Genomic DNA, 27,212 nt, shown 5'->3' with positions numbered 1-27,212 from the left:
TGGATGATATCCTCATATTTAGTAAAACTTGGTCTGAACACTTGCAACATGTTGAACAAGTACTCTTGAGTTTACAGAAACATAAACTCTATGCCAACATAGAAAAGTGCTCTTTTGGTATGCAAAGCATCTAGTATTTAGGGTACATCATTGATCATGAGGGGTTCACGTGGACCCTACAAAGATACAAACAATCATAGATTGGCCACTTCCTCAGAATTTCATAGAACTTCACAGTTTCTTGGGTCTAGCCAACTTTTATCGCAAATTTGTATTTGGTTTTTCACATTTAGCATGGCCTCTTAATCAGTCACTCAAAGGTGGAACACAAGAAAAAATTTAGTGGATAGAGGAAAAACAAAAATAATTTGAGGATTTAAAACTCGTACTATGTTCAGCTCCAATTTTGGTTCTTCCAGATTTGCAATAGTCATTTGAAATAGAAATAGATGCATCAAATTACGCTCTTGGTGTTGTAATCATGCAACACGGGCATCCCGTTGCATATCATAGTGAGACATTTTCTGAAATAGTTCATAGGTACCCCACCTATGATAAGGAGTTTTATGCATTTTTTAGGCTTATAAACAGTGGAAGCACTATATTTTGGAAAAAGAAACTATGATACATACAGATCATAAACCTTTGCAATTCCTAAAAACACAAGGGAAGTTGTAGAATGATAGGCATTAGTGGTGGTTAGCTTACTCGCAAAAATTTCACCTCAACATTTTTCATAAAAAGGGTAGCACTAATAAGGTAGCAAATTGTTTGAGTAGTCCCCCAATCATCGATTTGACAATGGTGTTGGATTCATGTGGCCACCAAATAGAAACTTGGGCTCAACTATATGGTGACGATCCTGATTTTTGTAACATTTACAATGCAGCGTTAAAAGGGAAGAATGTTCCTGACTTTTATATACAAAATGGGTTACTTTTTTATATTTGTCATGTATGTGTCCCTAGTGAAGAAAGAAAGAAACTGATCTGGGAAGCACACTATAGCTAGGTGACAGGACATTTTGGTATTGGTAAGACTATTGCAATTCTTCAAAAGTATTTCTAGTGGCCAAAAATGAAACATGATACCATTTCATATATAAAATCTTGTGTTACTTGTACAATTGCAAAGCCTACAAATCATAAATTGGGCCTCTATCTACTATTACCTATTCTTGAGAAACCATGACATTCTATTTCAATGGACTTTATGTCCGGGCTTCCAAGTAGCAAAAGGGGAAATCACTGTATATATGTGGTAGTAGATAGATTTTCTAAGATGGCTATCATGATGGCTTGTAAAAAAGTGATTTAGCAGAGGAGAACACTGAGCTATTTTTTGAATATTTTTGGGTCCATTTTGGGTTTCCAAAAAGCATTATTTTAGATACGGATAGTAGGTTCCTCAGCAATTATTGGTCTTCAATATAGACTAGAATGGACACCAAGTTGATAAAGTCTACAACATTCCATCCTTAAATAGACAGCCAAATAGAGGTAGTCAATAGAATGATTATCTACATTCTTTGAATGTACCACTCCAAACATCCATGTACATGGGATGAGAGCTTACCTTATGTCTAACATAACTACAACCGTGCACTCCACACTACTATAGGACATAGTCCATTTAAGGTTTATCTTGGGTATCAACCATTGGCACCCATAGATGTAGCACTACCCATCTTGCAATCTAGTTAGCCACTCAATACTGAAAAGGAAGTAGATAAAGCAGACAAATTTATTGAGAAGATCAGACAATTACAGCAACAAGTTCATGATATTTTAGAATAGAGCAAGAAGAAGTATAAGGAAAGACATGATCAACATAGAGCTCCCCATCATTTCTAGGTTGGTGACAAGGTATGGCCACATCTTCAAAAGGAGCACCTCCAAGGACCTTATCAAAAGCTTTGTCCTAGTTGGTGAGAATGCTTTTGAACTTGATCTACCACATTTTTTTGGGAATGCATCCAGTTTTTAATGTGGAACTATTTGTGACCCTATGTTCCTTCATTATTGGACATCTCTCAAGCTGATGAACATATTCATGCTACTGAATTGAATCCATCCACTACTATGCCATTATAGTGTGATCATGTCACTGAAGTCATGCTGAAATCTTTGAGAAATTAGAAAATTATGCTATATATTATGGTGTGAGTTGGTCAATTCTCTCATCAAGGAAAATGGTTAACCAAGGAACAAGTTGCAGTATCATTCCCTCATTTACTATAGAAGATTGATGCAATGGGGCCCATTACCTCTTAAGGGGGGAGGAATAATCTAGATTATATGGAAGATCTAATCTTTTTGAAATTATTTTTCATATATTTTTATATTTTTCTATATCTTTTTGTTTGGCCTTTTCGGAGGTCTTCTACTCAAAATTTCAAGCTGAAACTATAATCAGTCCCTAAAACTAGGTAGCCATAGGCTTTTTGTTTTAGGGACTAAACTAGGTTTTTAGTTCTTCTTTCCAATGACGTAAGTGGTTTCAAATTCTGAGCTACAGGTCAAAAGTTATGACCCTGACAAGTTAGGGTAATTAGACACCTAGTTTGGAATAGTTTAGTTTAATTTGTTGTTTCATCAATTCAAATCATCCACCCTTACAAAGATTACAAAATATGCCTTTATAGCTTAGGCATAACTAAGATATTTCTAACTTAGATTACTCCACAACCACTGCCATTAAGTGCTCAGTGAACAATCAAGATGATTGAAACAATAGATTTGATTTGGGTACACTTGCAGAGGCATGGAAATCATGGAAAACCCTGATTGGAGTAAACCTTGAAGTGATAGAAATGATGCCAATCAATGCATAGTTGGGTAGATGGATGATTGGATGATGAGTGCATGCTTCTTTTGCATTTACTAGGCATGGGGATGCTGAAAGCGATCTATAAACGATCATAATTTTGATCTGCCATTAAAGAGTCATTTTGTCTTCGCTACCAGCACGCCAAGTCAGATATATCAGCAAATCAATTATATTCAATGCTCACCTTGTACCTTTCTTGTAATTTTATTGGTTTGAGACCCTTTACCTTTCCATCTTAGATAACTAAAACATCTTATGAGGTCAACCCAGGTTCTACGATCATTCGATGATCAACCTATCTTATGGTTAGAGGCACCCTCAACAATCTCTATGATCTTACGATCATTAACTTATCATAACATCAAGGTCCCTTTAAAGTTTATCTATGATCCTCCAATTGTCATGATGCTATGACAATCTCTTTATCTTCATGCCTTTAGAAGACCTCTACGACTACACTTACGATCTTGCGACAACCATATATCGTAAGATTGTAACCCTTCTTTATCATCTATCATGATCATCCACTTCTACAATGTTACAATAATTGCATATTGTAACATCGACAGCCTTGATAATTGACTCCGCAATCTTACACTGGATCATAAGATCATAGCACGGAACATAGTCACATAATCATAGCCTTGACTTTCACCCTTTACAATCTAGAGAATGGAGCCCACCAAACTGACCATGTCAGAGGCTTCGACCAATGAAATGCCCATCATATGCCAGCTCAGTCTAACTCATTGCCTTTTCACGTTGTGGCCCACATGATAAAACCTAGCCTACAAATCCACATTGTAGAAGGTCACTTTCCTGCATTGTACAATATTATTGCAAGAAATGGAATGCAGAAAAGTGATAGCCAATGAAAATCCATCTGTATGCCAACACACACCTGCCACCTTAGCCTAACATCTTTACTTCATCTGTGAACCATACGAAATAAGACCCACATGCCTCATGGCAGTGAGGTGCTTGCCTGCATCACATAAAGATAGAGTACTTTCATAATGCAAGAAAGTGCCCACCGTGGATTTATGCAAGATCTGACGGTTCAAAAGGTTACAGGGCTGGGAAAAAAAACTTAGGAAAATAGGAAATACGATAAAGTTTATTTCATTTATTTATCTTGTATTTCCATGGCATTTAAATATTTAAATATTGGGAGTGACCATTTAGCATTTGAATTCAAATATGGTAATTTTGGTAGCAAGGCAAATTTGGCCAACAGTTGCCTCGACAGCCAAGGTGGCTAAGGCAACGGCCTATGGGCCTTTCCAAATAGAGAAGCATGTATTTTTTTAAATATTTTTATTTTTTAATTAATTAAAATTTTAATATAGTTTTTTTAAAATTATTTAAAATTTTAGTATAATTTAATTAATATTAAATGTTATTAATAATTTTAAAAATAATTTTTATTATATTATTAATTAAAAATTATGGTTATTAATAAATTAGTATTATTTTATTAATAATTTTATTTAAAAAATAATAATAGCTAATTGGTTGAAGCCTTGATTATTTATTATTATTTGTGAAGATTAATTATTATTATGTGATAAGCTTGAGTAGTTTCGAACCCAAGACCTCCTTGATGAGAGGCTCATGAGTTATCATTGTGTTGTAGGCTTTTGCCTATAATTTGATCATTATTACTCTAAATAATTTAATAATTATTATTTAATTTAAATAATATTTAATAAAAGAATTAGTTTTATAGTTATCAGTAATTGTGTTATTTCAGTTTAAAAGGAAAATAGATTCAATTATAAGGAAATGGTTCCTAATACTAGGGAGATCATATGAATTTTGTTTATTTGAAAATTTTAGTATTTATGATATTTTGGGAACAAAAATGGAAACCTTGTTTGTAAATCAAATTTTATGATTATAAAACCAAATGAACTATGAAAACACTTGTTAAATTTCTTGTTGAGATGTACATTGTATTTCATGTTGGGGTTCGAGTTTGACCTAGTATGTTGACAAGTTAGGATGTTTACCAAAGGCTTGGGGTTTTGTTTTGTGATGATGTTATGGTTATATTATCAATCACGATCTTTTATACCTGACCATGGTGATGTACTCACGTATGTCTATGATGAATTTTGATTAGTTACTTGTTAATGCTTTCCAATTTCTTGTAAAGAACTAAGGTGAATGGTATAATTTTTCTTGGTGTAACCTTTGAGTTTTTGATTAGTTATCTTTTGGTGCTTTCCAGTTGCTTGTATAGGACTAAGGTGATTATTGTAATTGGTCTTTAGGTGCTTTCCACTTGCTTTTAAAGGACTAAGGTGAATACTGTGTTTTATCTATAGGTGCTTTCTAGTTGCTTGTAAAGGACTGAAGTGAAAATTGTAACTTTATAAGTTGTAATTTTCATGAGTCCAGGGTAGGTAATCTATTTGTACATTGGGAAGTGGCTTGCAATGGAGGTTGGAGCCCTAAAGAGGTTTCCTGGGTAACTGATTGCAATTTGTTTTAATAATTGATAACATTTCATTAAATGAGAGAAAAATGAATAAATAAGAGTTAGTGTTTTTCCTCGCCCATGCCTTGAGTGCTAGTATAGGCTAGGATGGGAGTAGAGAGGATGCTTGGTTTTGCGACATTTCTTTGTTGGTATGCCTTGTTTGTACGAAATGATACTGATGAAACATAAAGACACGAGGGGGATGGAGTCTAGAGAGGCTACCAAGGTAACCTTAGAGTTGGATCATGTAATGACACTTACCCACTTGCATAGTAGATCTCCTACGTGTCTTTGTTGCCTCTGGGTTTAGATGTTACTTGTGTCTTGGTACCTTTGAGATAGATTGCTATTAGGAATTCCTTGACCTAGAGGTTGGTTATAACTTGTGGATTGATTTCTATTTGGGACTTGAGATTATCTCCTCAGCACAATGGGAGTGGGCAATTTAGGTTCAACAAGTTCAAGTGGTAGTGTTTCTTATACTGGATTGAGACCTGACAACTAGATGTCATTGCTAGATGTACTTGTGCAGTTATTCCTTTCTCTTTTATCTTATATTTATGTTGGATGATAATATTATGTTGTATTGTACTTGATTATTAGAGATCTTATGAGATGATGTGTTTTATTCATGATGTATATATTCTTTGAGCTTTTTATGCCCCGTTACATGTAGAGTGGATGATTATGCATTCTAGCTATGCCATGAGGCATCTTAAGTAATTGTATATTATTGGATTTGTACTTGTTGTATCTATGATGTGGATTTGTTATGTGTTAGATTTAATATTAATAAAATGACATTAAGAGATGTAATCTATTTTGGATGGTTGTATGTATATGATTATTGCTTCTGCTATATTATCTCTTATTGTTATTATCTTTGAAAATATATATGTGTGTGTTTGGAAAACTTAGTGAAATTTTAGGTTAATTTATTTTGGGTTCCCTGGTGTGGTGTTACACTTTGAGAATATTATAGCTATGTTCAATTATACTCTAGAGGGTAGTATCAATACCATTGACTTTGTTTTCTAACTCCATCACCTAGGCTTCCAGCTTGTAGAATGTGGCCAAGTAAATCAAGGATCCAATGGGAGGATTGTCATTGTTGTCTCCATCCTACAACTTGGTGCCACCAACCTTCTCCTCAACCATGGACATATTGTCCTTCAGACCCATAATCTGATGAAACATCCATTTTATTGATATGAAGTTATCAAGTAGGCTATTTCATTGTAGTAGCTCTACATCTTCCCCTGACTCTGTTGAGTCTTCCTCATACATCTCCTCTTCCAACTCCACCTTCTTTTCTATTTTTTGGAGACCTATACATTTTTTTCTTGGAGATTTACCAAGGGTATTCTGAGTGGAATGCTTACCCTTCTCTTTAGAATTTAGTCATAAACCCTCATCATCAGAATGTATCCCATCATTATCTTTGGTATCAGAAAAACCTCAGCAATCCTCTATATCATTATCCATAGTTTCCTCCTTGTCCTTCAAGTCAATAAATTTTCCTATTGAGTGGGCTTTAATATGCTCATAAATAAACAACATGAGGCCCTCATGTAAGAGAGGATTTGTGATAGTTTTCTCCCTAATGCCCTTAATACTAGCATTTAAAGAAGATAATAGGTAAAAAAGAATAAATACCTTGATATTATGTCTAAAATGATTTAACAAGACAAAGTGATGCAAGAACATTCTAGAAAATCTCATATCCAGAATAACATAATAGATAATAGCTCGTAGGACAAACCTTCAAAGTTTCTTGATACATTTTGGTTGAAAGTAGGTCTTACCTTCATCTTTCACAAGAGCCTCTCTTTCACCAAGTTCCTTGGAGTAATCATTAATAGCCACGTTTGAAAAGTTATAGTCTCTATAGAACTTCCTCCCATCCATTGGTATACTAGTGATAGTAGAGTTGAGGTCCTCATTGACGATGTAATTTCTCCCATACAAGCTCAAGGACCCATCATTCCATTTCTTCTAGAAAAGATTGGTAACCTCAGGGTTTTTGCCATGAAGTCTCATAGTGACAGTGGCGAGATGCCCGCTCTCCAAAATTTCCCAAACCCTTTTGCATTTTTTCCATTTTCATAATTGAACTATTCTCATCTCCTTCTTTGACCTCCCATTTTAGTTCTGTGATTCCTGAATTGTAGACAAAATTTGCTAAAACTGACCAAAATAATTGCCTCTAAAAAAGAAGTAGTTCCCATAAGCACCCAAAAAGCATGCAGATTGACAAGATGATTATAAAACTTGCCTTCCCTATAGGTTTCCATACACTTTGAAATCAGTGAATCAATATTTCTATGCATGTCCATCTCTATTCATAATTACTCCTACTATGTCATTGGTTAAGTCATAATCAATGGAAGACATGGAATTCATAGGGAGGCTTCTGTCACCCTACCAGTCACGGTCCCTTGACACCTCACTGCTTCATTGGAAATTGCATTAGCCACCTCATTGGATTCACAATAGACATGAGAAATATAGTAGCCTTCCATGGAATAAGAATGTTTTTTGTTTCCATTATAATGTTTTCAATATTCCAAGAGGGCTTAGTTTTTCCTTTAATGCAATTGATAATGTTCATTGAGTCTCCTTCTAACCAAAGATTGGAAATACCTAGTTTTTGGCCAATTTGGTTATTTGGAGAGTTATCATAGTCTCAACGACATGGTTAGTTATTTGGAGAGCAGTCATATTCTAACATCTAATGTTAACTATTGTTATTTATTCATGTTTTTCTAGCTGTTATTTCATCTTTTCAATTTATTAAAGCACATTTAATTGCACATAATGACAAAAAGAAATATGATCCAAAGAACATAAATTTAATCTATATTTTAATAATTATGCTAAATGTTAATTAATCAACCTTGTCCAAATATTTCTCATTCAACATATGAATCACAATTTGAGAATAAAATTGACAAAAAATCCTCTTACAATAGAGATAATGCCCTATCTCTAATGTATGAAGAATAGCTAGAGCCTACATTAAGTTTTTATAATATTTCCCCTCATTATTGGAGAATGAACACAACAAATTAATCAGCACCTCTACCAATGCCACCAATTGTTGCATGTCTAAGACCTTTTCAAGAAGAACCATTAGTGTAAATTCTCAAGACAACCAAAAATATTATCGTTTCCACATAACCCATAATAGATTTAAAATAAATATGTAATTAAAATCCACGTGCAAAAGAATAGACAACATACCCACAAAAATGTGACATCAGATATACCCTTGGAAACCCTCATTAAGGGAAAAACCCAGCCTCCAAAAGCATCCATCACCATGTATTATTCAACAAAAATTACCATTGCAATACAACCATGGAAACCTTCAAATCCATAGCCACAACTAAGCAATCCATATAAAAAAGGCACGAATCCACATATTTCATGCCATGCTTCCAACCTTCACAAATGCTCCCTTTGGCTAACCTATCAAGCCTTGTCTTGCCTGACTTTCCTTTTTGCCTTCTTTTCCTTTTGTCTTGTCTCTTCAACTACCCTTAGGGTTGCTTACATACTAGCAAGCCCCAAAAATCCACCAAGTGGTATTACATAAACCATGTACTAAAACCATGTGCTACCTAACCCATTAACCCCACATTTAATATTGAACATTTAATTATTTTCCCCAATATTAAATAATTACATCAAATATAATCACAATGTTACAATACAACTTATCAAGAATATCCTATGGGAATCTTTACATGTTGCATGTCTATCTCGATTCTCCTAGGTGTAATATTCCATAATAAAATAATATAATATAATATAAGAGTATTATGTAATGTGTGCAACACACATAATCTCAATAGGAAGCCACTTTATGAGTCTAGAAAACTATGCCTTTTTTGGCACTTTAAGTTAGTTTTGTGATATTTTATAATACTCTGTTAATATGATTTTATGCTTAAAAATATTGAGATGAACCTACTACAATATTTACTCATGCATAATATAATTTACATATTATAAAATTTTGGGTGATATAGTAAACAATTGTATTTTTATGATATTTTGGGATGATATAGTACTTTTGTATATATTCCCTTATTCTCAACTAACTTGAAGCCTCAAGACATGAATGATGAGCTCCAATTGTAGATGGTTACCACAATTATAATGGATAACACTTGTTAACGAGCAATAATTAATGAGACTTTCTTCAACACAATGGTCTCACTTAATTACTTTTATGTATATTTAAGAATCATAAATGACTTGTAGTGGTCATATTAATATATGCAAGCTTGGTTCCTATATGCCAACATGATCCATGATGTTGTGTTGAACTTCATCAAACCCTTATGTTTTTAATTTTCCTTAAGTAGTTATTATGTTGTTGAATAAATCAATTCTTCTTAGAAGACTACATGTATGAACAAGACCTAAATAAAATTTATTATTATTTATTGTAAGATGGCTTATATATTCAAGATAACCTTATGAGAGATGATTAGAAAGTCTTTGTAGATTTAATGCTAGATCACAATTGACATTGTCATCTATTGTTATGTTTTCATTTTCAATGATACTTAATATAAGTGGATGGTTACTTTCAATTGAGTAATTTGTTAATTTGTTCTAAGGTTATGATCCCTAAAGCAAGGGTCACTTGAGGTGATGTGACTCTCTATTAGAATAGAATAATAGTTAGTTCTTTTATTGCATTTCTTCATAAGTAGTTAAATTAGTAAAGCTCATTTACATTGATCCTAGTTATTTTACAACTTTTGCACTAAATCAATCAATGTTAGTTTCTATAAATAAGATCTCATATGTTATTTTTTGTTGAGTAATTTAGTTTTGGTTATATTTCTAAAATATGTTTCTTTGTCCACAAAACATGCAATTTCACTTGCAACTACTATTGTGTGATTATAATCAATATTAGGTTGATTCTTGTATTCTTTTATTTGGATTAAATTCAAAATTTTCAATACATACTTGATTTATTTTGCTACATATGTAGTATCAGTACCATCCAAGTAGTATTAGTTTGTGGTGACTTATTAGGAAAGTACTATACATGTAATGTCCCTATCTTTTTAGCTACTCAATGGAGTTCTTAGCCTTTACATTCTCCGAAAGCTAAGTGAAGAAATAAGAAGAAAATGATTAAATTAATTTCTTATAAAGTCATTAAAAAAAAAAAAAAAGGTGACTTTATATTTAAGTAATTTAATTTTCTAGAAGAACAATTAATTATTGTATTGCAAGGGAGAAGCTTCTAGAGAGTGCATTTTCTAGAAATACAATTAATTATTATATTGGAAAGGGGGAAGCTTCTAGAGAATGCAATTAAATAATATTTTATTTCCTTATAAAGGGTGAAGGAGAAGAATAAATGGAGGTGAGAGCTTCATTGTTAATCATCCACTTATTGTGAATTGCATTTGATATAAAATTAGGAGAAGAAACTAAGGTTTCTAATTTTAGTCAGCCATTGGAGAATGTCAACTCTTTAGTGTTGCAACCATTTGAGGTGGTGAAATATCCACTAAATTTGGTATTCAGGAGAGCTTCAATATAGGAGTTCTATTTGTGCTTAAATTGGAGCATATATTTATTGTTGGCTACTACAGTATGCAAGAACAGTGCTATAGTACTTATGCTTGATTCATCTCCATCCTTGGGCATCCCTATTATGAGGTTCCTCTTGTAGCTATTAGTAGTTAACATTGTCAAAATTATTTTTTGGCATTACTGTAGTCATTATTGTAAGCCATTTGTCTTGGCAAACTTATAGTAACATTGTACATTAGAATGAATTCAATAAAGGAGATACATGTTGCATACCATTTGTTTGATGAAATGTCCATCTAATAGCATATATGATCAGCATAATAGTTGTATGTCAATTGTTTGTCAAAATTTTAATTGGTTGTAGGTATGCATTTCATATCTAGTTTCCATGTATATGCATTAAAAATATCAAAAGAACTGCACTTTCATATTAGTTCATTGTAAGAGGCATTGTAATATCATTTGCGAACATTCTAAATTTCTTAGCATTGAAAGGCAGCAATACAAGTGTTTGACAATATTCCTTGAGCTAAAATCAGTTAGTTTGGGTAAGGGATACTACATTGGTATCAGAACTAAATCCTTCCATCTTGAGGGTTTAGCAATCACAAGCCACCTGGGGTTGGCTCTCACAAATTTTTCACTATCAAGCGAGCTTTGTTTGACAAGGAACAAGATTTTATCAGGCAGCTAGACACCATGGGTGACAAGCAAGAGTGCAATCCACCAAGAGACAATAGGAATGAAGATCAAAAAACAAGGGAATTTTTTAGAGCAATCATTATAGGATAAGATCGAATGGCTCTAGCTTTGTAGGAACTCACCGCCATGGTTGAGTGCATGAACCCACAGGATAGATAGAATTTGGAACAAGGGGATAATAAGAGTGCAGTGGTATCACCTAGAACTCATAGAACTCTTTCCAAAATAGCAGATAGGCCCACACATCCTACTTTTGTTAAAGAGGAATTAGTACAGGAACCAACAGAGGAAGTTGAGGATGAGACATTTTTAGATATCCTTATGGCTACAAATTATGAATGGGAATTATTGGCATCATAGGTTTGGGAGAGGATGAACTTTGAACACTTTTTAAATTATAGGAGAGAACATTATAGGTCACTTGGAGAGGATAGGAGGCTTAGGGGTCAAAATAGTGAGCTAAAGAGGGCTACAAGAAAGCTTACTATGCCTACATTTGATAGGAGTGGTAAGATAATAGCTCAAGCTTGGATTCATAAACTTGACACATTCTTGGCACTCAGGCTAATGATAGATATTGAAGCTATCAAATATGCCACTTTACATTTGGAGGGAGTAGCACATGATTGGTGGTACAATGGTATGGTAACACTTCAGCATAATTAGGTGATAGAGTGCCAGGACTTCTTGGATAGGTTAGTTGAGAGATTTGAAAAGAAAGATCCAAAGGTTTACTTCTAGGAATTAGCACAACTGAAACAAATAGGCAACTTGGAGTGTTTCATTGGGGAATTTTAGTGGTTGGCAATCATGGTGCCAAATATTTCAAAGTGTAGATTGACAGTTCTTTTCATTGAGGGCCTATCCGAACCACTGAGAGGTTGGATAAAGGCATTTGATCCCATTTATTTATAGGAAGCTATGAAAAAGGCAAGAAGTATGAAACATGCAGTACCAACAAACAAATTTTAGTCCAAAAGAGCATCTTCTAGTAAGGATAACAAACCATTCTTATAAAAAAATAAAGAGGACTGATTTTAAAAATGATTCTAAAGATAAAACTCCATCACCTTTTGATAGCAAAACATTAAATGATTTGAGGAAGAAAAAATTATGTTTCTACTGTAAGGGACCCTATGATGCAAACCATGACTCTTCTCTTAGACCAAATGGAAAAGCTAAGAGAATTATGTGGGCATACTATGAGGAATCAAAATTAGATAATTTAGACTAGTAGTCTAATATAGAGGAAATAGATGGTGAGAAAAAAAAAAAGACAAGGCTAAAAACTTGTCTAAAATGGATTCCATAGATGGGGAAGGAGATGAGCAACTTAGAGAAGCTCGTCTCACTAGTATTAAGTGGGAAGGATCATTTTGAATGAGAGGAGTACTTGCTAGATAGCGAGTTATAACTTTGGTTGATACCAAAGCCACTCATAGTTTCATTGATGCTAGGTTGGTGGAGAAGTGTGGCAAACAAATAGATGAGTTTGGGGGGATTAGAATGAGGGTAGCTAATGGCTATGTCCTCAAATGTGATCATAAGATCATTGGACTCACTTTGGAAGTTAATAATTATGCCTTTAAGGAAAATTTCTATGTTGTGCCTATTAGAGATACAGATATAGTACCTTGGATGAGTTGGTTGCATGATATTGGTGAGTTCACTCTTAATCTCAAGGAGATGGAGATGAGGTTTAAAGTGAATGGGAAGACACAGATTCTTAAGGCAATCAGGGACAGTGATTTCAAATTAGTTTCTTTCTGGAGGATGGCTAGATTGATTCGACATGATTAGGTAGAGTGGGTAGCAGAGTGCATGTTAATGCCATCACAAGAGGGACAACAAAAGACTGAATATCCTCCTGATATTCAAGAGCTTAGAGTTAAACACTCTAAGGTGCCTAGTGACATTCCACCAGGTAGACCACCAGATAGGGGTATTGAACACATCATTGAGTTAGAGAAGGGGGCTAAGCCCATCATGATTACACCTTACAAGAATCCGAAGAGGTTGAAGGATGAAATTAAAAAAATCATAAAGGAGTTACTTGCTATGGGCCACATTAGACCAAGTAAGTCTTCTTTCGCTTCTTCAGTGGTGTTGGTAAAGAAGAAGGATGGGACATTGAGGATGTGCATTGATTACAGAGAGCTTAATAGGAAGATAATAAAAAATAGGTACCCTATTCCCAGGATCCATGAGTTGATAGATGAGCTTCATGGAGCTTGCTTCTTCTCAAAGATAGAGTTGAGATCAAGCTATTTAGAGTTAGAGAGAAAGACATCAAGAAGACAACCTTTAGATGTCATTGTGGCCATTTTGAATTTTAGTTATGCCATTTGGGCTAACTAATGCACTTACTACTTTTTAGGCAACAATGAATAGGGTTTTTCATCCTTAGTTGAGGAAATATGAACTTGTCTTCTTCAATGATATCTTGGTGTATAGTAGATCTTGGGAGGAGCACTTGGTTCACCTTGACATAGTGTTGGATATATTGGGCAGAGAGTCATTGTATACAAAGGAGTCAAAATGTGATTTGGGTATGACAAATTTGGGTCACATCATCAGTGCAGAAGGCATACACATGGATCCTGAAAAGATTCATGCAATTGTGGAGTGGTCTTCACTGATGAACCTTACATAGTTAAGGGGATTTCTAGGATTATGTAGTTTCTATAGGAGGTTTGTGGATGGATATTCCAGGCATGCAGCACCCTTGATAGATTTGATGAGAAAGGGAACTTTCTTGTGGACTCCTGAGGCACAAGAGTGTTTTGAGAAATTTAAGGAGTTGATGACTTCTTGTCTAGTGTTAGTGTTACCAAATTTTAGCAAACCTTTTGAGCTACATTGTGATGCTTCCAGAGAGAGCAGTAGAGTGGTGCTTATGCAAGAAAAACACCCTATTGCTTATAAGAGTAGGAAATTAAGAGGGCCAGAGTGAAGCTTCAGCATAAATGATAAGGAGATGTTAGCCATTATGCATGCTTTGGCTAAATTCAGGCAATATTTTGTAGGTAGCAAAATTTGTATCAAAACCAACCATAATAGCCTAAAACACTTTTTGGGGTAGCAAGATCTTAATATAGGTAGCAGAAGTGGGTGAGCAAGTTACAGTCCTATGACTTTGTTATTACATATTTTAAGGGGACACAGAATGTAGTTGTTGATGCTTTATCATGTAAGCCCTATTTGAGCTTATTGATGGACATATCGAAGGATTGGAGACACTTGATTCTTACAAAGTATGCAAAGGATGTGTGGACAGCCATATTTATAGATGGAACTATTCAGGATAGCAGATATACCCTTGTGAATGAGCTCATCATTTATAAAGGGTGAATATTTTTGGTCCTAGGCTCAACAATGAGGAGGAGGATTCTGAAATCTTTTCATGATTCACCTATGGCAGGACATCCTAGTTTCTATAAGACATATTGGCAGATTAGAGAGTGCTTCACATGGAAAGGGCTCAAAGCATAAGTACTTTAGTATGTTACAGAGTGTCCCACTTACCAACAGAATAAGCAGGAACACTCCTATCCAACTAGTTTACTTCAACCACTTATGATTCTTGATAGGAAGTGGGAGGGTTTATCTATGGACTTCATCACAGAACTACCTAGAGCCCAAGGTAGGGACTACATATATGTGGTTGTGGATCACCTTACGAAGTTTTCACACTTCTTTCTAATTACTGCTACATAGGTGGCAAAGTTGTTCTTCAAGGAAATATTCAGATTACATGGTTTACCTCAAAGCATTGTGAGTGATAGAGATAGTAGGTTTATGAGTCACTTTTGGTAGGATCTATTTAGGTTGTGTGTGATAGATCTCACTCTGAGTACTAGCTACCACCCTCAAATAGACAGTCAGATGAAGATAGTGAATAAATGGGTGGAGGGATATCTCAAAAATTATATAGTAGGGTAATAGAAGGCATGGGTAAAGTGGATTTATCTCTATGAGTATTGCTAAATCACATGTCTATTCAGATGTCACCCTTTATGGCCCTGTATGGGTATGAGGCACCCAATTTTATGGATCTACTTTTGAGTGATAGTAGAGTACCCAATGCAGGTGATTTGTTATAGGAGAGTCAATACATTGTTAAGACTCTTAAGGATAATATAACCAAGGCATGGAATTAGCAAAAGTAGTATGTAGACTAGAAGAGGACTGAGCATACTTTTAAGGTTAGAGATATCGTGTATCTTATGTTGCAAACTTATCGTCAATCCACTCTCAAGAAGAGTGGTGTCGAGAAACTTAAGCCATGATACTATGGTCCATTCAAGATTATTAGGAAAGTGGGAGAGGTGGCTTATGAGTTAGATTTTCCAACAAAGAGCAAGGTGCACAATGTTTTTCATGTGTCGTGCCTCAAGAAGATGCTAGGACATCATATTATTCCTTCTATAGTGCTTCCACCCTTAAATGATGAGGGAAAATTGGTATTGGTGCAAGAGGCTATCATTGATTTTAGGGAAAGAAACTTGAGGTAGCATACTATCAGGGAGGACTTGCCAATAGAGGATGCAACATGGGAGAACAAGGAGATTTTGTAGCATCCAAACTTGAAGTTGCTTGAGGACGAGCAATTTCAGGGAGGGTAGACTGTAATGTCCCAATCTTTTTAGCTACTCAATGGAGTTCTTAGCCTTTACATTCTTCGAAGGCTAAGTGAAGAAATTGAAAGAAATTGATTAAATTAATTTCTTACAAAGTCATTAAAAAAAATTAAAATTAAAAGGTGACTTTATATTTAATTAATTTAATTTTCTAGAAGCATAATTAATTATTCTATTGCAAGGGAGAAGATTCTAGAGAGTGCATTTTCTAGAAATACAATTAATTATTATATTAGAAAGGGGGAAGCTTCTAGAGAATGTAATTAAATCATATATTATTTCCTTCTAGAAGGGTGAAGAAAAAGAATAAATAGAGGTGAGAACTTCATTATTAATCATCTGATTATTGTGAATTGCATTTGATATAAAATTGGGAGAAGAAACTAAGGTTTATGATTTCAATCAGCCATTGGAGAAAGTCAACTCTTCAGTGTTGCAACCCTTTGAGGTGGTGAAATGCCCACTAAATTTGGTGTTCAAGAGAACTTCAATTCAAGAGTTCTATTTGTGCTTAAATTGGAGTATACATTTATTGTTGGCTACTACAATACGCAAGAATGATGTCACACTATAGTACTTATGCTTGATTCATCTTCATCCTTGGGCATCACTATTATCAAGTTCCTCTTGCAGCTATTAGTAGTTAACATTGTAATTTTTTAGGGGCATATGATTTTGTTTTGATAATTTAGAATTAGTTTTTGGCATTACTGTAGTCATTATTGTAAGCCATTTGTCTTGGAAAACTCATAGCAATATTGTGCATGAGAATAAATTCAATAAAGGAGACATATATTGCATACCATTTGTTTGACGATTTCCATCTAATAGCATATATGATTAGCATAATAGTTGTATGTCAATTATTTGTCAAAATGTCAATTGGCTGTAGGTATGCATTTCATATCTAGTTTCCATGTATATGCATTGAAAATATCAAAAGAACTGCACTTGAATATTAGTTTATTATAAGAGGCATTGTAATATCATTTGCAAACATTCTAAAAAATTTAGAATTGAAAGGCAAAAATACAAGCGTTTGACAACATTCCTTGAGCTAAAATCAATCAGTTTGGGCAAGGGATACTATAGTACACTCTTTGTATACTTTGATGAGATATGTTCTCGTGTTGTTAACATGGCTTCTATTCATAACGTTCTAAGTATTATGGCTACTAAAGATATGCATTTGGAGCAGCTTGATGCTAAATTTGCCTTTCTTCATGGTGATCTAGATGAAATATATATATATATATATATATATATATATATATATATATATATATATATGGTGCAACCACATGAATTTGAGGTCAAAAGTAAGGAGAATTTAGTGTGCAAATTGAAGAAAAGTTTATATGACTTGAAGCAAGCACCTTGAAAATGGTATCTTAAATTTGAGAATTTTATAAATGAGCATAGTTATACTCAGTGTCATTCAAACCATTGTGCTTATTTTAAAAGGTTGGATGATGATAGATACATTATTTTATGTTTATATGTTGATGATATGCTTGTAGTTGGATCTAACATGGATCACATTAAGGGTTTAAAACAAAAGTTAGAACATTCATTTGATATGAAGGATTTGGGGGCAGCAAAGCAAATCCTTGGCATGAAAATTTGCAGAGATAGAAAGAACACAAAATTGACATTATCTCAGGCTAATTATATTGAGAAGGTATTGCAACATTTCTCTATGGAGAATGCCAAAGCTATCCGCACACCTTTACCTAGTCATTTGAAATTGGCTAAGGACATGTATCCAAAGACACAAGAAGAGGAGGATAAGATGTCCAAGGTACCTTATGCTTCAGGTGTAGGGAGCTTAATGTATGCCATGGTATGTACTAGGTCATATATTGCACATGCAATGGGAATTGTTAGTAGGTATATGAGTCATCCAGGGATTGAGCATTGGAATGCAGTCAAATGGATTCTTAGATATTTAAAAGGAACATCCAATAAGTGTTTACATTTTGGGGGCTCTACTACTAATTTACTGGGTTATGTTGACTCATATTTGGCAAAGGATATTGATACCTAGTGGAGTACTATAGGTTATGTATTACTATTGGTGGGACAACAGTGAGTTGTATTTCACAATTACAGAAGGTAAATGTTTTATCCACTACAGAGGCAGAGTATGTTGTTGCTACAAAGACAACCAAGGAGATGATATGGCTTCAATTCTTCATGGAAGAGTTGGGTCACCCTCAGATAAATAATTTTTTGTTTACAAATAGCCAAAGCGCTATTCATCTTGTGAAGAATTTTGTTCTACATTCAAATACAAAGAACATACAGTTGCGGTATCATTTCATTCAGCCAATTTTGGAGGATGGATAGTTAAAGTTGGACAAGATACATACAGATGATAATCTAGCAAGTATGTTTACAAAGGTAGTAACACTAGAGAAGCTAAACTCCTCTTCAACTTTAGTTGGTCTTCTAGACTAAATAGAATAAAGGAACAACTAAGTCCAGGGTAGTTTGATCCAATGGGAGCTTCATAGAGTAGCAATATTGCTACAAGATCAGTCTCCAAGTGGGAGATTGTTATCTAGGGTGGAGTTTGATTAGTCCCCAAGTGGGACATTGTTAGTTTGTGGTGATTGATCAAGGAAGGATTGTACACTATCCATAATTCCTCAGCAAGGTTCCAGGTCAAGTTGGGTCGAGCCCCAAGCGAGGGTTTGGAATTTTTTGGGGGACTATTTTATCGACAATTTTTGGGCCGACATATTGTAACTAATTATAACCCTAAAGCGGTAAATATCTTGTATAAAATGGCTTAGAGTTAGGGATTTGATAATGTGTGATGTGATAGTAGCTTCATGTGGTAGTATTGAGCTATAAGGGATTATAGATTATAATTAGGTTGTAATCACTAGATAATAAAAATATTGGACTCGTTGTTGGTGGCCATAGCCTAGGGATTGGGTGAACCACATTCAATCTTTGTGCCTTGTGTTCTCTTCTATGTGCATTATTATTTTATGATATTGGTTATATTTTCATTTAATTTTTATTTTTGTCTCAATAATCCTAACAAGTAGAAATTTCCATATTCAATAACTAAATGAACCTTTGTTAAGATGAAGAGTTACTTAATAAGGGATTAATTTTCTCCATTAGGAGAGTGCATTGAGGTGAGTCCTTTAAACTAATAATCTATGATAAATACCAGTCATGATCTCCCCTCCCTATAGAGTTCCTATTTTGTTTAGCTTTATTTCCTCTTGAGCAAGGATCCTACACTACTACTAGCTATATTCAATTTTTTTATCACAACCATATTAATAGATCTTATAGTTATCAATAGATCACATTTTGCTGAAATAGTTTCCTCTAGCTCATTGGAAATATTTATTAACACAAGACTACTCCCTATTTTTGAATCTTGAAATATCTTTTGAATTCCTTTGAAACAATAAATTACAAATGATGAAAGTTAGGCCAAAAATCCAAGAAGTTTTTAGAAAAGATTTCATAATTTGAAGATGAACTAAACTTTCTCAAAACTCTTATACAGATGTGATTGTTGGTGTAAATAGATATTTACTATTTACCCTTTACTTAAGTTTACTTAGGTTAGTGCATTATTTTATTATTTCTCTTAATGAGACACTTAGGAGTTTGTGCACCTTTTTGGGTTGTCATGTAGAGAACACAGAAGTACGCAACTCTAATTATGCACATGGTGTCTACACCATAGAAGTTTGCATCATTCACTGAGTTATCATGTAGACAACACAGTTTTTCGCACTCCTAATTTAGCACATGTTGTCTACAACACTGATGTGAGTGTTTCACCTTTGTAGGCTTATCCTCTCATCATCGCACTTACTTCCATGCTTAATGGAGGATAACCCATATCTGGTGGACATGTGCCTAGTTGTAGGACTTATCATGATGCTAATTCCAAGGCATTCTAGATGCATCAGAGGCCTTTATATTAAGGTAGTCCTAGTGTACTTATACATTATATTGAATACTATACAATTATTTTGATCATACTCTGGTCTAATTTTGTGCTCGTGTTTTGAGTTCCTTGGTATTGGGTAAATTTTGCCCTAAGGAAAATTCTTACATGGTATCAAAGCTGAGGGAGATACTCGTCACATAGCCATTGGAGACCTCATTGCTTCATCTCTTTAAGGGACCCGATTCAAATCTAGAGCATCAGCTACAATTGGGAGCATCTAGAGCCGAAGTAGACCTCGCCATTACATCCAGAGTGACAATTCGGTGAGATTGACTATAAATTTGCCTATTTTAGGCCAAAAAAAATTTGCAAATCAGAACTCGAAGGCCTAATTTGCAAATCCGGGTATGATCTTTTTTGATCTGTTAAATTAATTTTTAGATCTATTCATTCTATATTTTTCTCTACAATTTCAAAATTATTTTTTCGATTTAAGTGTCCAAGCAAAGAAAAACATTTTTTTTTCCCAGGCACCAGGCAGTCACACCCCAGCCCTGAGCAGTGTGAAATATTTCGTAGTCCACATAATAGTTTTTTATTTGTTTTGTAGGCATCACAGGGAATATTTTATCAATCAAACGAGAGGGAAATACACATTATTTGTCAAATATTCCTTTAAAAATTTGGCATACAACTTTCTAATTTGTAGACGAGAATCAATATATTCCATCCATTAAATCCGACCTTCAAATATCAACAACCAAGCCTCCCCTTTCCAATGGGTAGCTTCGTTGTTTAAGCCTTGGTCGGCTTTGCTTTTATAAAACTCTCAATACATTACATTAAGTAATGTGGGACTAAATTCTAAGTCCTCGCCTGTTTTCTTCCCTATCGCTAGCAACATTCTAAAATTTTGGCATTTTAAATTGATTTCAAGTAGCCCTGTCAACAGTTTCTGGCACTCGCGCACAAACAATTTGGACACACAACGAGCTACTATTTAGCCACACAAAGTTTACACAGGGAAGCTGCAGAGCCCCGTCAGCAACAGCGTGGACCTAGTCTGCCATGCGGCCAAATCTCAAGCAAACACATGGCAAACTACCACATAAATAGTCTAATCAAACTGCTCGCTTAGCCGAAGACACGTCATCTGCCGTACGTTGAATCATCCTTCCACATTGGATTTTTTTGTACAGTTTGTACCATTCATACAGTGTCACATCATCATCCCTATAAAGTGACATCATCACAGGCTTGCATAGACATTGACGTTAGCAAATTATGAGCCTAAATTTGACAATCGTTTGACCGTCATACCAAGGCATTTTTGAACTACTGCAACAGTCATTTGATCGTCAAATTTAACACATTGTTTTCCTCTATAGACCCCTCTTTAGATGCAATTTTTATTTGGTAGCCCAACTTCAAACGACCATAACTCGATCATTTGTACTCCAAATCAGGTGTTATTTTTTTTTATTTTGGGTAAAATTTCTTGAGTTTTACAGTGGTGTAGCTATTTTCTAGATTTGGTGCTCTGATTTGCCAGTATAAATGTTTTTAGGTGACTATACCTGTCTAATCCTACTTTTTGCAACTTCAAACACATCGTACGGGCTCATCTGGACACTTTTTCAGGTTCCATTTTTTTTTAAAGTGTATATTTTTTGTCTAGTTTTCAAATCTATAGTCAGATTGTAGTCTTATTTAGATAAAAGTATCACTTTCAGAGATAGGTCTTGTTTTGCATTGTATTGCTTCACAATTGATGTAATTTTGAGCTACATTGTAATAGTCCAAATTTGTACTCTATATAGAGGTTGTAATCAAAAAAATAAGAAACTTCACTTTGTCCATTTTGGTAAGTGGCCCATTGTAATCGCACTATATATAAAGTGCCAAAGTCAGTCATTTGGGGATGGATTTTTTGATTGAGTGAAAAGGGGGGGTGTGTATTGTGTATTGTGTCTCCTTGATCTTGTGTTCTTGCATTATGGGTTCTTTTTCAAAGTTAACTCCACATAATTATGCTACTTGGAAAGAAAACATTAAAGAGCCATTGGTAGGAAAAGGTTTATTGCGTTATGTCACTGGTGCTACAAAGAAACCTCCTGTTGATATTGATAAAGCTCAGAAGGAAGATTGGGAATCCAAACAAGAGATGGCCCTAGGAACCTTGTTGAAAAATATCTCTAATCCTATCAAATTTCACATTAGGAAGCTTACAGATCCAATAGAGTTTTGGGCTAAACTTGAAGCTTTGTATGGGACACTAGATGAAGACATGGCTTACACCATAGAGGATAAACTTCTCAAGTTGGATCCTAGAAATTTTGACACAATTAAAGACTATCTTACCCAAGTCGAAATGTATAGGGCATAGCTAAAGGATTGTGGTGAACCCATTAAAGATGGAAAGATGATTAAACACATCATGACTTATCTTCCACCTGAATATGCTCCTTTTGTTTCTAGCTTTAATACACACAACGTGACAATTGGTAGTGCCTATGTTAAGCCTTCATTCGAGAAATTCTCAGAAATGTTGATCTTTGAACATGACAATCTAGTGGGAATGGGAATTCTCAAGTCTTCCAAAACCAAAGCCTTGGTAGCAAATGAAGGTAATTCAAGTGGTAAAAACTCAAACAAGAAGCAAAAGCAATGGAAGACTAAGCCACAAGATTACACACAATAGTCCTCCTCAAAACAACAATCTTTCTTAAATCAATCTTCTTCCACTCAAAATTCTTCTTCACAACAAGGGAAGTCTTCTTTTAAAATTAATCAAAAGGGGAACAATTCCAACAAGAAGGAGAATAAAACATGTTCCTATTGTAAGAGGAATGGTCATGATGAACATGAGTGCAAAGATAAGCAGATTGATGAATTGGTAAACATTATGAGGAAACACAAAATTGATGTACCGAATGCATACAAGGACAAGGGTTCTTCATCCACTTCAAAGGGCAAGGGCCAAGCTTTTGTTGCAAGTACAAACAATGCTGAGGAATGGGTTCTAGATTCAAGAGAAACACATCATATGGGTGCTGCAAGGGAGTAATTTCCCTCTTTAAAACCTTCAAATGTACCTTACATCTATGTGGGCAATGATACTCAAGTTGAAGTAGAAGGTAAAGGGAATGTTGAGTTAGAGAATGGTGTCTTTAAGGATGTACTACATGTTCCTAATCTTAGCACCAACATTCTCTCCATCTATCAAATCACTCACTATGGATGTGGCAACAAAGTAGAGTTCCTCCCTGACATAGTAGTGGTGAAAAATCTCAAAGATGATTCAATGGTGGCAGTTGGAAAGGCAAACCATGAGACTAGACTTTATTCTTTCTCACATTTTGTGCCTAAGTCCATGTCTCTTGCCTAGTTGACTCATTCAAACACACAAAGTAAACTATGGCATGAAAGATTTGGACACCTTAATTATTGCTACCTTTAGCAATTAAGCAGCAAGGAAATGGTCATTAGTCTACCTCAAGTCAAGTTTTTAGAGGGTGTATGTCCAAGTTGTGAACCAAGTAAACATCCCAAAGAGAAATATGACAAGGTGAAGTCTTGGAAGGCAACTACTATTCTAGAATTGGTTCATAGTGATGTAGCTGGCCCTTTTCCAGTACCATCCTTTGGTAAGGCCTGCTATGTTCTTACATTTATTGATGACTTTTCAAGGTACACTAGAGTCTTTTTTCTTGGTCACAAAAGTGAAGTCTTTGACAACTTTATCACATTCAAAGCTCAAGTTGAGAAAAAATTTGGGAAAGCCATCAAGATCCTAAGGACAAATAATGGCAAAGACTATATCAATTCCAGGCTTATAGACTTTTGCACACATGAGGGGATAGATCTTCAACATTCAGTTGCATACACGCCACAACAGAATGGTGTAGCTGAAAGAAAGAACAAAACCCTTAAGGAAATGACTACTTGCAAGCTTCAACACAAATCTCTCGATCAAGTTTTTTGGGCTAAAGCCATGTGTTGTGCCAACTACATCCAAAATAGAAGTCCGCATAAAGCCTTAGATGGAATAACACCTTTTGAGGCATGGTGTGGTAGGAAACCAAGTGTTAAGCACTTCAAAGTTTTTAATTGTCCAGCATGGGCTAGGATGCCTCCACAAAAGCAAAAGGCATTAGAACCTCAAAGAAAACCATGTGCATATTTTTTGGATATCTTGATCGTCTCAAGGCATACAAACTAATGGATCCAAAGATGCATGAAATCTTTTATGAGAGGAGTGTTCACTTTGAAGAGACATGTCCAAGTTTGGCTTCTTCAACTCCTCCTTCTTCCTCCTATGTGGATAGTGATCATAGTGATGAAAGTCATTCAAAAGATGAGATTCCTCCAACTTTGACTCGTAGGACACCACCTTCACAGGTCAAAAAATAGTTGAGGATGCTCCTTCTTCTTCTTCCACTAAACCTCATCTGGCACAGCAAACTCTTGATGCAGCAGGTTCATTGGCAAGAAATCCTTTAGATGCTCGGAGGACTAGGTCACAACACAAGTCATTTCCACATGCATACATAGCCATTGCTTCAAATCCACATTCTTTTAAGGAAGCATTAGGGATTCTAGAATGGGATAAGGCTATGGAGGAAGAATATAATTCATTGATGAAAACTAACACATGAGACTTAGTTCCTCTTCCTAAGGGAAGAAAAGTGGTTCGATGCAAGTGGATCTATCGAACCAAATTTGCAGCGGATGGAAGTGTGGATAAACATAAGGCTAGACTAGTTGTCAAAGGTTTCTTTTAAGTTCCAGGTATTGACTATACAGAGACTTTTGCACTAGTTTCCAAAATGAACTCCATTCACCTGACACTAGCAATTTCTGCAGCTCAAGGTTGGGTTGTACACCAGATGGATGTTAAGAGCACTTTTTTGAATGGTGACCTTCATGAGGAAATCTATATGGAGCATCCACAGGGGTTCGTACAGGATTCTACCATGGTTTACAGATTGAAGAAGTCTACTTATGGTCTAAAGTAGGCTCCGCGGGCTTGGTATGCCAAAATGGATTCCTTCCTCTTTTCAACAGGTTTCACCAGATGTCATTTTGATTCAAATGTCTAGATTCTTCAGAACAATGACTCTTACTAGATATTAGTGCTTTATGTTCATGACTTGATCATTACGAGGAGCACTTCATCCATCATAGCTAGTGTCAAGACCTCTCTATAGGATAGATTTTCCATCATAGACTTAGGTTTGCTACATTACTTCCTTGGCATTGAGATCACGCAATCTTCAGCAAGAATCACACTTTCACAGCCCAAGTATGCTCTTGACTTGCTTTCTAGGTTTCACATGAGTGATTGCAAGCCTACTCCTACTCCCTTCCTATCAGGTGTCAAGCTAGAAGCTAAGTGCACAATTCCACTTGTTGATGCTACCTTATACAGATAGTTAGTTGGGAGCCTTATCTACTTGACACATACATGCCCTGATATTGCTTTTGGAGTTGGTTTGGTTTCACGCTTTATGCAAGAACCTCATGAGCTTCATTGGAAGGCTACCAAGTGCATTTTGCACTACATCAAGGGTACATATACACATGGGATTCATTATGCATCAGGTATAGGGCTTCAATTGATTGGATACATAGACTTGGACTATGTAGAAGACTTATATTCTCACAAGTCCACTTCAAGATACATATTTCACCTTGGTTTTGGCCCTATTTGTTGGCAAAGTAAGAAGCAAAACAATGTTGCTCTTTCTTCCACAAAGGTTGAGTATCGAGGAGTTGCCAATGCAACTACAGAGGCTCTTTGGTTACAACACATCTTGGAGGAGTTTGGATTTGATCTACCTAAGCCTACAATTATTCATTGTGACAATCAAAGTGCCATTGAAATCTCTAAGCATCCAGTTCAGCATCAACAGATGAAGCACATTGAGGTTCACATGCACTATATAAGAGAGCTTATACATGAGCAGATCATTGCACTACAATACTATCCTATAGCAGAGCAGGTCACTAATATCTTCACCAAACCCTTCACCGAGGTCAAGTATACTCATTTGCGAGATCTCTTATGGGTACGAGATGTTGCAGAATGGGGAGTCCCTTGACTTCTTTTTTCTTCTTCTTCTTTCGGGAGGGATTTTTTCCTCTTCTAAGGTCTTCTTCTCTCTCTTCTTCTTTATTGTACTCAACTCTCTTTTTGGAGGAGGGTTTTTCCCATGAGGTTTTCCCTCTTTCTCTGCTTTATGAGAGATTACATTGCATCATTCTAGCATTGCTTTTGTACATGGGTACCTAACATGGCCTTGTAGACGGGACCCATTATGCATTAGTGAGCTTAAGTGCATTCCCTTAAGTTGCACTTAAGGGGGGGTGTTGGTGTAAATAGGTATTTACTATTTACCCTTTACTTAAGTTTACTTAGGTTAGTGCATTATTATTATTTTTTGCATTATATCATTATTTCTCTTTATGAGACACTTAGGAGTTTGCACACCTTTTTGGGTTGTCATTTAGACAACACAAAAGTACGCAACTCTAATTATGCACATGGTGTCTACACCATAGGAGTTTGCATCATTCACTGATTTGTCATGTAGACAACATAGTTTTTCGTACTCCTAATTTAGCACTCGTTGTCTACAACACCAATGTGCATGTTTCACCTTTGTAGGCTTATCCTCTCATCATCGCACTTACTTTCGTGCTTAATGGACGATAACCCATATCTAGTGGACATGTGCCTAGTTATAGGACTTATCATGATGCTAATTTTGAGGCATTCTAGATGCATCCCAGAGGCCTTTATATTTAGGCACTCCTAGTGTACTTGTACATTATATTGAATACTATATAGTTATTCTGATCATACTCTGGTCTAATTTTGTGCTTGTGTTTTGTGTTCCTTGGTCTTGGGTAAATTCTGCCCTAAGGCAGATTCTTACAGTGATCTTACTAGAAATCCTTTATTCCACAAATTCTCCTACATGAGGTATTTACTTTGGGAAACAAATCATAGAAAAAAGTTGTATTTAGGCCAAGAGAAGTCATTAAAAACCTACTT

This window comes from Cupressus sempervirens, chromosome 7 (genome assembly GCF_028749045.1).
Source record: "Cupressus sempervirens isolate cs-2001-9-10 chromosome 7, ASM2874904v1, whole genome shotgun sequence".
NCBI lineage: Eukaryota > Viridiplantae > Streptophyta > Pinopsida > Cupressales > Cupressaceae > Cupressus > Cupressus sempervirens.
Note: the sequence above shows the minus strand (reverse complement) of the source record.